Raw genomic sequence first — 11,939 nt, 5'->3', positions numbered from 1 at the left:
TTGACCGGAGATGTGTCTCGGTCATGTCTACATTGTTGTCGAACCCGTAGGGTTCGGACGCTTAAGGTTTCGATGACAGTTATATTATGAGTTTATGAGTTTTGATGTACCGAAGTTAGTTCGGAGTCTCGGATGTGATCACGGACATGACGAGGAGTCTTGAAATGGCCGAGACATAAATATTGATATATTGGACGGCTATATTCGGACACTGGAAGTGTTCCGGGTGATTTCGGAGAAAACCGGAGAGCCGGAGGGTTACCGGAACCCCCCCGGGAGAAGTAATGGGCCATATGGGCCTTAGTGGAGAGAGAGGGGCAGCCAAAGGTGGGCCGTGCGCCTCCTCCCCCCTGGTCCGAATTGGACTAGGAGGGGGGGGGGCGGCACCCCCCTTTCCTTCTCCCTCCCCACTTCTTTCCCCCTCCTAGTAGGAGTCCTACTCCTACTAGGAGGAGGACTCCTCCTTGGCGCGCCATAGGGGCCGGCTGGCCTCCTCCCCTTGATCCTTTATATACGTGGGCAGGGGGCACCCCTAGACACACAAGTTGATCCACGTGATCATATTCTTAGCCGTGTGCAGTGCCCCCTTCCACCATAATCCTCGATAATATTGTAGCGGTACTTAGGCGAAGCCCTGTGACGGTAGAACATCAAGATCGTCACCACGCCGTCGTGCTGACGGAACTCTTCCCTGACACTTTGCTGGATCGGAGTCCGGGGATCGTCATCGAGCTGAACGTGTGCTAAAACTCGGAGGTGCCGTAGTTTCGGTGCTTGATCGGTCGGGCCGTGAAGACGTACGACTACATCAACCGCGTTGTGCTAACGCTTCCGCTGTCGGTCTACAAGGGTACGTAGATCACACTCTTCCCTCGTTGCTATGCATCATCATGATCTTGCGTGTGCGTAGGAATTTGTTTGAAATTACTACGTTCCCCATCAGCTACAGTTCCATTCAGGAGATCGGTTCGTAGTTTCGTCGGCCGTAAGTTCTTAATTTCGTGTTCCGGTTTGGAGCTATTCTGGACAAATTTTGTCAGATTCATCATGCACGATTGATCATTTGAAACTTCTTTTGACCAATAGCCTAATCTCGCAGTTCCTCACAACATTCGTGTTGTAAGTTTTTGGTTTCGACGATCGTAACTTCATCTCTCTTTGAACAATAGTCTACTGCACTGCCGCCGCCATGTCGAGCTCCTCTGTCCTCTGCTCAGAGCCCTCCTATTTGTCCCTCTCGACGCCGATGCCCTTCCCCTTGATCTCCTTGCCCACGTCCTACTACACTAGAGTCGTTTCCGGCATCGTTCATCTTGGCCTACTCTCTGTCGTCCTCCTACTGCACTGACGCTGCAATGGCGCGCACACTATTTTATTGTGTCCTCTCCCTCTGTGCACACTGCAGTTCACCGCGCTGCCGACGGGGTCGATCATCTTGGCCTCCTCTCTCTCGTCTTACTACACTGGAGTCGTTTCCGGCGTCAATCATCTCGGCCTCCTCTCTCGTCCACTGCACTGACGATACCATGGCGCGAGCATTGTATACTCCTCTGGCGATTGTCTTTGTACGAGCACCACAACTAGTGCGCCGACAGTGTCGCTCGTCGCGCCACCGACGGGGTTGCTCGCCCACGACTCCAGGATCGTCATGTCGGACACGGCGCCACGGCCACTATCCACCGCAATCGCCATGGTCCGGCGCATACTGCATTTCTTCTCCCCCTTCCTCTGTTGGCTCTTAACCCTGTGTGCTAAGTATAAGTGGTAGCTCTTAATCATACCCCATGCGCAGTGGCGGAGTCAGGATTGAAGCAAGCCCCGGGCCCAAAAAAAATTTCACCACGAGGGAAAAACATAACGTCCATAAGGCTTTTAGCTATCACAAAGGATACCCCATACATAATATGGTTTAATCGCACAAAAAATTTAGAATTTAAACTCAATGCTTAATGGTACAACTAAATATATAAAAACATAATTACAATTTTTTAATAAAAACATGAAAAAAAACTACAAAGAACAGTACGTGATAAAAAGAGTACCAAATCAATGGTTTGCTTCATCAGTGCCTCGCATAACCTCATCAACAGTGGAAGAAGAGCCAACACCTTCATGAAATCAAAAGCAAAATTTCATAAGAGATGGCATAAACAGTGAGTGATACAATTATCATTGATAGAAATCTTAAACCTTACCACTTCGACGAGGTAAATGCCCTTTGCGAGACCTATATGATTGAAAGCGATATACAATATCATCATCATCAATACTTGTGAATAGATCTACGGTTGTTTCTGTCTGTCGTGTTGATTCTGTCCCCTCAGCAGCTTGATTCCCTCCATCTGAAATGATGGGTGTAGACACCCCCATGGCAGACACTGGTGAAAAAAAATCTCTTCATCTTCTTTTTCTACAATATCAAATGAAATTGGCCATTACATCAGCTTAACACTTTGAGTTCAACAACACCCCACATATATGACTGTATTCTGTATACATACATTGATACAGACATATTATGTCAATTAAATTTCAGTTCACATTAACATTGTAGAACGTGGGACAGAACTACAAGTGGAAAGCATCACAGGAAACCAGAAAATCATCGCCCAAAATACCATGATGCGGCAATCAAGCAGCCAGCAGACTAGCAGATGGCGCTCCACAGTCCACGCCAGCGAACGTAGGACACGAGGAGTCGAGGACGGTGGCCGCGAGCCCGGGAGCAGGAGGAAAGTGGGAGGGGCGGAGGCGGCTGATGGACGACGGCGCGAGCGCTGGAGTCACGGCGCGATGCGATCGTGCTCGTGTCGTCGTGCATGACGATAGTTAGGTCGTGGCGGCAGCGAGCGCTGGACGTTTCCCTTTTTTTGCGACGAGCTGAACGTCGGAGTTAGATCGTGGCCTGGTGCGTCCGTTTCATCCTTCCAGCCGAGACAGCCCGTCAGGCTTTGGGCTTTCTTCTTTTCCATGCCCCGGGCCTGCAGAAAAAACACACATATATAGTAGCCTGTTAGAATTTCCACGCCCCGGGCCTGGGCCCTGGGTGCCCGGGGCCCAACTCCGCCCTGCCCATGCGGGCAACCAAACAACGTGTAGTTGTATGCGGCGAGACAATTCAGGCAACCAAACAACATGTCAAAGTTGTTCCCCTAATACAGGAAGTTCATATGCAGGCAATGAAAGAACTTGCAGATGTCGCATATGAGGCTGTTTTTTCAGAGCCAGGCTGGGTTAAGATGTGTATGCAACGCAGGTACTGTTCACTACTGCAACCAAACACGCCCTTAGAGTATCTATGGCATGCTGCCTCAAATATCTGGGTTGACGGCCCAATCACTGACCGGTCAAAAAAGCCAACCCAGACGAGCTTCTTATGCCCCGTGGGAGCCACTCCGAGAGGCTGGCTATGGAGCGCCACAACGACAACCTCCGCTGGTGTCGTGGCACCGTCGCCTCCCGCCGTGCACGCCGGCATGAGCAACCCAGTCCCGGTCACCCGCAAGGAGGAGCGTGGTTGCGTCCTCCTCCGGCCAGAGCTCCTCCCTGTGGTCGCGATTTGGGTGAGGAATAAAATTGAGCGGACATTGGCTGGGCAAATCCATTTCATTTGGGAGCGTTCGCGCTTAGGCCACTCCAGAGAGAACTATTTCTTTTCTGATGTGGCAACTCAGTGTGCATTAAGATTGGTGCTCTCGGTCTAACGGCCCCAGAGTCGTTCACTGGAAGCTGTTCCCAGTGAATGTCGGCAGATTAACATTTACCTAGAAATATGTGTATTAACTCTAGTTGAATAGAGTCTGATGGCAAAACCGTGTAAGTGTTGTGTAGCACCGTCTCCAAATTCACAATCTGCATTAGGCCTAGATGAGTACATATTCCTGACAAGATGTATGCTGATATGGTTATATGTGTCTTGGTTTATTTATAAAATAAGATGAAAGCCTGTTTGAAGGATAATATGTATCTATTTAGTTACTACCTCCACTTCATATTAATTGACTTTTAAACGGATGTATCTTAGTTGACGCTCAAACGGAAGCAGGAGAGAGCATTAATGAAGTGCATGGATCGTTTTTCTGGATGTGTTTCGGCTGTAATCAACTGTGTGTGGAGCCTATGGAACGGGGGAAACATCGAATATTCGGGAATCCAGAACAAGTGTCAACCAGCTAATCCATCGAATACAGCCAATACAGCCAGTCATTTTGGAGGATTTAGCGCGACGTGAGCATGAATTGAATTGTAGGCGCGCCCTGCTCTGCTGCTCCAGTGCAGTATTTGAACTGAAATTACGGTATGTGGGTGTTGAATGAAGAATTCCCGTCGGGAAATCTTTTAGCTAAGAAGATACAGAGATGTTCTTTATTGGGAAATACTAGTAGTCTACACAAATCCAAGACAAGTAATTCGGAACGGAGAAAGTACGATAAAAGACTTGGGCGCCGTGAGTCTGCCATTTGGCCATGTAGCTGTCTTCGACTAGTCCCCGACGGAGACCATTGACGTCTAGAGTTCTCCATGTATATATACATATAGGAAACCTGAGCGGTTGTCGGCTGTTCTTCATCACACAACTACACACATAAACCCGGGCATGGACAGCCCGACCCGAGCCCAGCCCAAAAAACCCGGGGCGGGCTTGGGCCTTGTTTTGCAGCTTGGAAAATAGTTTGGGCCGGGCTTAGGTTTCAGTTTTCTGTTTTTTGGGCCGGGCTTGCACATCTGTACACTTAAAAACAGCGTTCAGGCCAGGCTTTCGGGCTTCAGGCTTGATTTCGGGCCAGACTTGGGTTTGAAAACAAGAAGTATTTTGGGCTTCGGGCCAGGCTCAGACTTGAGAAATGAAGGTCGGGCTATTACAAGCCCGGTCCGGGCTAACGTTTGCCCAGGTTTATAAAGAAGCAAGCTCGAAACTTCTTCTATTCGACTCTTAGACTTCTCTATCTATGGTACTCTGGCCTCTCGGTGTCTTAGAAAAGACAGATCCTGAAGCACAAGTAAATCCATCGAGACACTTCTTCTATTCAACGAACACTAAGTCCCTCCCTGTTTCAGGTGAATTTTACATCAGTATGTTGTCTACAATTTTTTTAAAAGATAGAAGGAGAACTGCTACTATTTATTAAGAGAAAGTGATAAAGAAACCGATGCTCGATTAATTGAGAAAAACCGAACTAAAACCTTTACAAAGAGCACACCACACCTAGCAAAGCTAGGGCTCGAGCACAAGAGGACATACATGAACACCTAAAGGCCGACACAACATGAACCGAAAGACAGAAGCAGCAGCATCATACATCACTCACCGTGTACACGGCCCGGCGACTTCGATTTCGCTTCAACCTCGCCAAAGAGCACCACTCAGTCATCTTGGACAAGACCGCCACAAGCATGTTTGAGGACATCATCGTCACTGAAGAGAGACTACATGTCCGACGAAAGAGGAGCGAACATGTGCCTCTCCGATCACGAGAGGGCACCCAACCTGACTCGCCTAGCGCTGCAAGCATGTCGCGTGTGCTCCAAGTGCCCACCACATGTGATTAGTTTAAGTTAGAACACCGGTGATTGGTCATATCAAAGTAAGAAACAAAATGAAGGGATAAATAAAATAATATGACAAAAGGTTAAAAGTGCACACCTAAAATAGGATTAGAGTTGGAAGGCAAGATCTTTCCATTATAGCAACGTTAAAAGAAATGCCGCCGAGGGGTGCTCCTGCTGCACTCCCGTCGACCAACGACCGGCCCCAGACGGATGCACCACCAACGGCTCCAAGCTCACCAAAACGTTGTCCGCTTCAGATCCACCGCACCATCACTAACCAAGTGCTTCTGACATCAAACTTGACTCCAAGGCAATACTTCCAATAAAGTAATGACACCAATGACGCCACCATTACACACGATTTTCACCTGGAGAAAAGAACTTGAAGCAGGGAGAGGTGCCGGATCCCCTCGATGGCGCCTCTAACAAGGAAAAACCACACCCGAAGGACATTCGCCACCAGCCCATACCGAAGTCGAGCATAACTTTCGTAAGAGACCCGAGCACCTATGCCAGAGACGACATCTCCATTAATAAGTGCATGGATCGTTTTTCTGGATGTGTTTCGGTTGTAATCAACTCTGTGGCAGGCCACTTCTGCGACAATAAAAACACAAAACGAGGGGGCGTCTCTCTCTCGTCCGCGACCGCGCCGCCCCCGCGGGCGGCCGGCCGCGCCTTCCCTCCGTACCCGCGCACGTCCCCTCCCTCCTCCCCCTCCCCGCCGCCGTCACTGGCGCCCGCCTCGGGCCTGGCTCGGGCGGCGTTGGTGGCGGCGCCCCCCAGCCCTTCCCCATCCAGGGTTTCTCCGGCACGGGACGGAGCGGCTCCAGGCGGTGTCCTTAGGCGGCGGCGGTCCTGCGCGGCGGTGGGGGCGAGCTCTGGGCGGCGGCGGCACGGGCTGGCGGCGCCCGCCCGACCCAGATCTGGGCCCTTCGGGCTCCATCTGGGTCGGGGCGGGCCGGCGACAGGCGTGGCATCGGCGTGGCCTCTAGGAGGCGGTGGCGAGCAACGATGACCGGCGGGGGCTGGCGGCGTCGACGCCAGCTTGTTGCAGCGTGGCCGGCAGGGCTTAGCGGGCCCGTTTCGGGCCTGGCCGGGCCAGGGGTGGCCTGGTATGCCCCGCTGCCATGTCCGGACGGCTACTGCGACCGTGCCGGAGGCGCGGGCCTCCCGCACGACGGCGGTGGAGGTGATTCCCTCCCGCTCGGCCTTGATGCTGCTGCTCCCATCGTACAGATCTTCTCTCCGCTCTTCTTGGCCTTGTGATGGTGTTTGCAGCGAGACGGTGTTGGTGGCGGCACAACCGTCGTGGCGCATAGTTGGGCGGTGGTTTGGCTGGTCGGCTCCGATTGGCTGGTGGGGTTTGGCGTGCGGGAGAAATCCTTGCCGGTTCGTCCGGCTCCGATGCAGTGACACCGGCGGGTGCCACTATCCCTTCCTAGAGGGCGTCGGGAGTAGCTATCCCCGCCTCCCTCCGCGTATTGGGGAAACCCTAGGACTTGTCCGGGCAGCAGTGTCGTCGGCGTCGCATCCCTTCTTGGAGGTGCTGCTTAGTTCGCGGTAGTTCGGAGCCTTGGGTTGTGGTGGTTTGTTTCCGGAGGGCGCAACGGTCACGGGTCATCCGCGCTTTGTCGAGCTGCCATTGTTGGCATTTTTTCTTCTTCTTTTTCTTTGGGCTTGTTGTGCTACTCGCTCCAGCATTGCGATGTGTACTTTGGTGATTTGTTTTGGAATACAAAGCGGGGAAAACCCTTTTTCGATAATCAACTCTGTGTGGAGCCTATGGAACGGGGAAACATCGAATATTCGGGAATCCAGAACAAGTTTCCAGCAGCTAATCCATCGAATACAGCCAATACAGCCAGCCATATTGGAGGATTTAGCGCGACGTAAGCATGAATTGAATTGTAGGCGCGCCCTGCTCTGCTGCTCCAGTTCAGTATTTTAACTGAAATTACGGTATGTGGGTGTTGAATCATGAATTCCCGACTTCCCGTCGGGGAATCTTTTAGCTAAGAAGATTCAGAGATAGTTCTGTACTGGGGAATAGTACTACTACTATACGGCAAAGACTTGACCCCCGCGAGTCTGCCATTGGGCCATGTTGCTGTCCTTGACTGGTTCCCGACGGACCATTGACGTCAAGAGTTCTCTGTGTGCATACATAGAAAACTCGAGCCGTCGTCCGCAGTTCTTCATCACACAACTACAGAAAGCAAAGCTCGAAACTGGCATGCTACTCTCGCCTCTCGGTGTCCTAGGAAAGGCAGATCCTGAAGCACAAGTAAATCGCTCGAGACACTTCTTCTCTTCGACGAGCACCGAATCCCTCCATGTTTCAGGTGAATTTTACATCAGTATCTTCTCTACAAATTGTCTTTTACAAGCTTTCAGTTCGTTTTTCAATTTCCGGGAAGTTTGAATGCTAGAAACACGAGTCGAATACATATTTGTTCCCAAGACTCTGAATTGCCGACGCCAGCTAGCGGCAAACACTAAATAGCTATCTAAATTTAACTTCCTCACCCTTGTGTTAGTTAGTTGCCATGTTTCCGGTACGGTGGGAACGAGGAACGGGAACGAGGGATGAGCGTCGGTGGTTGAAAAAAATAGGATACAACGAGGGTATACATCTCTCGAACGATTATTTTATAGCGGGGACGTGATCCAATCCGTTTGGGTACGATGAATCTGGTACGGTACCATGGGTTGAGGAACGCAGTTCCTGAAGAACGATGACTCCCTGATGGTCAGCATTCCTTGCTGTTAATGGATCCCTTGCAACTAATGGACTGGAGGAAGAACGAGGAGTCCTTGAGAAAAGAAACGACAGCGTGAGTAAATTATGCCTCGCGTTTTGGCTGTTGGATCCTCGAACCTGAATCGAGGAGCAGGCTGCGGGGACGCCGAATCTTCATCGAATCGTACCGAATCTGACCTCGTTCCCAAATCCGATTCCGGGTCGATGAATCGGGATCGAGGGACGGCCTATCGTTCCTTGTTTCCGGCTACTGTAGATTTTCTTAAAGCAGAGTCTAGTAGTTCACGCAACAAGCTTTTAACTAGGGCTTAGATGATCTTTAGACAAACAGAGGCTCGCTCCCTGATTCATTAATTAACATAGAACCACAGCGTTCGTTAGGACTTGCTTGACTGAATCTGTTCTTGCTTCGAACAGCAGATCCTAATTTGTTAAGACTTCCATAGCAAAAGAATTCATTTCTGTTCTCTCGGGATACTAGGTCAGACTTGCGTCTGTATATTTAGAGTAATCCCCAAATTTATCTGACCACATGGCCTCCATTTTTCTTGCAACCGGTTGTTTTATTTTCTGAAACGAAGTGTCGATTTAGTTGACAGTCTTGTGTTTACTTGTTCTGCAGCCCAACAATATGCAAATGCTCTTGCAGCTTGGCCTTGGTTTCGTATTGCTTGCAGCACAGTATGCACCTGGAATTGCAGCTCCTAGCTCACAGTGCCGGCGACAGTGTGGAAATGTTGAGATACCATACCCATTGGTATCGATCCAGGCTGCTCGCTCACACAAGCCTTCGACCTCAGCTGTGAGGTCCAAGATGGCATCCCAAAGCCATTCAGTGGCGCCTTTGAGGTGCTCGACATTTCTTTGGCTCAAGGCACAGCCCGGGTGCTGAATTACATCTTGGGCTACTGCTATAACACCTCCACCGGGAGCATGGAGTATTTTGGCCAGTCCGGGGGGTTCAGTGGAGATCCTTCTTCTCCCTACCGGCTCTCCGACACCCAGAACAGGTTCACGGTCATCGGGTGCAGCGCCCTCGCCTTGATATCCGACTACGATGGCACGGGCTACCAGGGCTTGGGCGTCGCAACATGCCGCAATTTGTCAGACTTGGTGGACGGATCCTGCTCAGGTATGGGCTGCTCCCAGACCACAATACCAAAGAGGATGTATTACTACGACACAACTTTCTCGCCATCAGTTAACACAAGTCAAATCTGGGAGTTCAACCGCTGCAGCTATGCGGTACTAATGGAGGCAGCGGCATTTGAGTTCAACACTACGTACGTGAGCACAAACAAATTCAATGACACATATAACGGACGGGTGCCTATGATTCTTGACTGGGCTATAAGAGATGTGAAGTCATGTGATACTGCAAAACAGAATACAACCGGTACTTACGCATGCCTCAGCGCCAACAGCAAGTGTGTGGATTCCACCAATGACCAAGGGTACACCTGCAATTGCACCAATGGTTATGAAGGCAACCCTTATCTTCAAGACGGATGCAAAGGTACATATTAATTTCGGCTGTCAATGTATATATGCACCAATGTCCATCAAACTGCACCTTGGGTGTAGGGGTCCCTTTACCTTATCTAAAATTTTGTTTTGCAAATTTGCTACAGATGTTAATGAATGCGACCGCAATCCATGCCCTTCAGATGGCTTTTGTCGCAATATTGTTGGAAAATACCGTTGTTCTTGTCGACTTGGCAAAAAATATGTCACTGAAAGCAATACATGCAACCCTAATATCGGCTTCATAATAGGTAACATCCAAACAAGTGAGGTCACCTAGCTAGACCATTAACTTCGTCACACTTTTTGCAATGCCATGAAAGCCATGGATCTAATCTTGGTTAATGTACTTTAACTATGTTTTACACTATTCATCACCTCAATCTAAAACATAATTGTCTCATCTAACGACATTATCAGGAGTTACAAATGGGATTATTTGGTTTGATGGTTATCGTCATGATCACTATCTTCTGGGGACAAATGATAATTCAAAAGAGGAAACTGAATAAAGTTAAGCAGGAGTATTTCCGTAAGCATGGAGGCGTGCTTTTGTTTGATAAGATGAAATCGGAGAAAGGTCTGGCTTTCAATGTATTTTCAGAAGCAGAACTCATACATGCCACCGACAACTTCGACAGTGGCAGAATAATTGGAAAAGGAGGCCATGGGACGGTTTATAAAGGTATAATAAAGAACATGCCGGTTGCAATTAAAAGATGTGCAGTAGTTGACGAGAGACAGAAGAAGGAATTTGGCCAGGAGATGCTCATTTTGTCCCAAATCAATCACAAGAACGTTGTCAAACTCTTGGGTTGTTGCCTTGAGGTGGAAGTTCCAATTCTAGTATATGAGTTTGTCCTAAATGGTACACTATTTGAGCTTATCCATGGCAAGAACCAAGCATTGGAAATATCTTTCAACACTCTCTTAAGGATTGCTCATGAAGCAGCTGAAGGACTCAGCTTCTTGCATTCGTATGCATCTCCCCCAATAATTCATGGTGATGTGAAAAGTTCCAACATCCTGCTTGATGATAACTACATGGCAAAAGTGTCAGACTTCGGAGCCTCCATACTAGCGCCATCTGACAAAGAGCAATTTGTCACAATGGTTCAAGGTACTTGCGGTTACCTTGATCCCGAATATATGCAAACATGCCAGTTAACAGACAAAAGCGATGTGTACAGTTTTGGAGTTATTCTTCTAGAGATTCTCACAGGCTAGCTGCCACTGAAGCTTGAGGGGTCTGAGAAGCAAAGAAGCTTGTCATTGATTTTCTTGTCTGCAATGAAGGAGAATAATCTAGAAGCTGTGTTGGTGAAACACGTGAAAGGCCAAGAGAGCATGGAGTTGTTGAGAGGAATTGCAGACCTGGCTAAGAGATGCCTAGACATGTGTGGCAACAACAGACCCTCCATGAAAGAGGTTGCCGATGAACTCAACAGATTGAGAAAACTTTCACTGCATCCCTGGGTACAGCTCAGCGTCGAGACAGGAGTAGAAAACCTTCTTGGAGGAGATACTACTGATGGGTATGAAATAGAATTAAGTGGTTACCCTATGGGCGAGAGTGAGAACCAGCCCATAAACCCTAGAAGTTCCTATTATGCAAGGTGAGAAAAAACATGTATTGTAATCGGTTAAACCTACTGAAGATACTTATGTTCCTTCTATACCTTGTTACAATGTGTAATATCTACGTTCCTTCGGAATCTTGTTACCATGTATTACAACTTATAAATTACAAATCACTTTTTAATCTATTCGATGTGTGATGTCTGTTCAACAACAACAAAACTTATTGGATATTCGTTCTATTTAAGTCTAATTCGTACATGCATACTACATCTGTATTTTAGAAAATGTGCAACTCTTCAAGGCTGATTATATTCTATTAATTTTTATATTTTAAAATAGGTTTCAATAACTATTATTATTCTATAGTACTAGATTTTATTATATTTTATTTGTATACAAGAAATTTTATTGAATCAAAAGGTGATAAGGCGATACAACCATAAATAGTTCATATCCTACTTCTCCACACCAAAAATGCACATAACCCGCAAAGATCCAAATACAAGATAAGTTTAAAAAA

General features: G+C 48.4%; 1 long non-coding RNA gene and 1 pseudogene across 1 annotated transcript; one reads left to right on the top strand and one right to left on the bottom strand.

Moving 5' to 3' along the window:
• Nucleotides 1–1,990: 1,990 nt before the first annotated feature.
• On the bottom strand, nucleotides 1,991–2,874 carry LOC123186124 (uncharacterized). The gene is made up of 3 exons (XR_006493561.1): nucleotides 2,619–2,874; nucleotides 2,196–2,410; nucleotides 1,991–2,108 (listed from the first exon to the last, which is right to left on the bottom strand). It is a non-coding gene; the product is annotated as an uncharacterized lncRNA (long non-coding RNA).
• Nucleotides 2,875–7,654: 4,780 nt separating this feature from the next.
• LOC123190475 (wall-associated receptor kinase 5-like) lies at nucleotides 7,655–11,593 on the top strand (annotated as a pseudogene).
• Nucleotides 11,594–11,939: the final 346 nt, after the last annotated feature.

The sequence above is a fragment of the Triticum aestivum genome, chromosome 2A (assembly GCF_018294505.1).
Source record: "Triticum aestivum cultivar Chinese Spring chromosome 2A, IWGSC CS RefSeq v2.1, whole genome shotgun sequence".
Taxonomy (NCBI): Eukaryota; Viridiplantae; Streptophyta; class Magnoliopsida; order Poales; family Poaceae; genus Triticum; species Triticum aestivum.
This window is presented reverse-complemented; position numbering and strand designations above follow the sequence as displayed.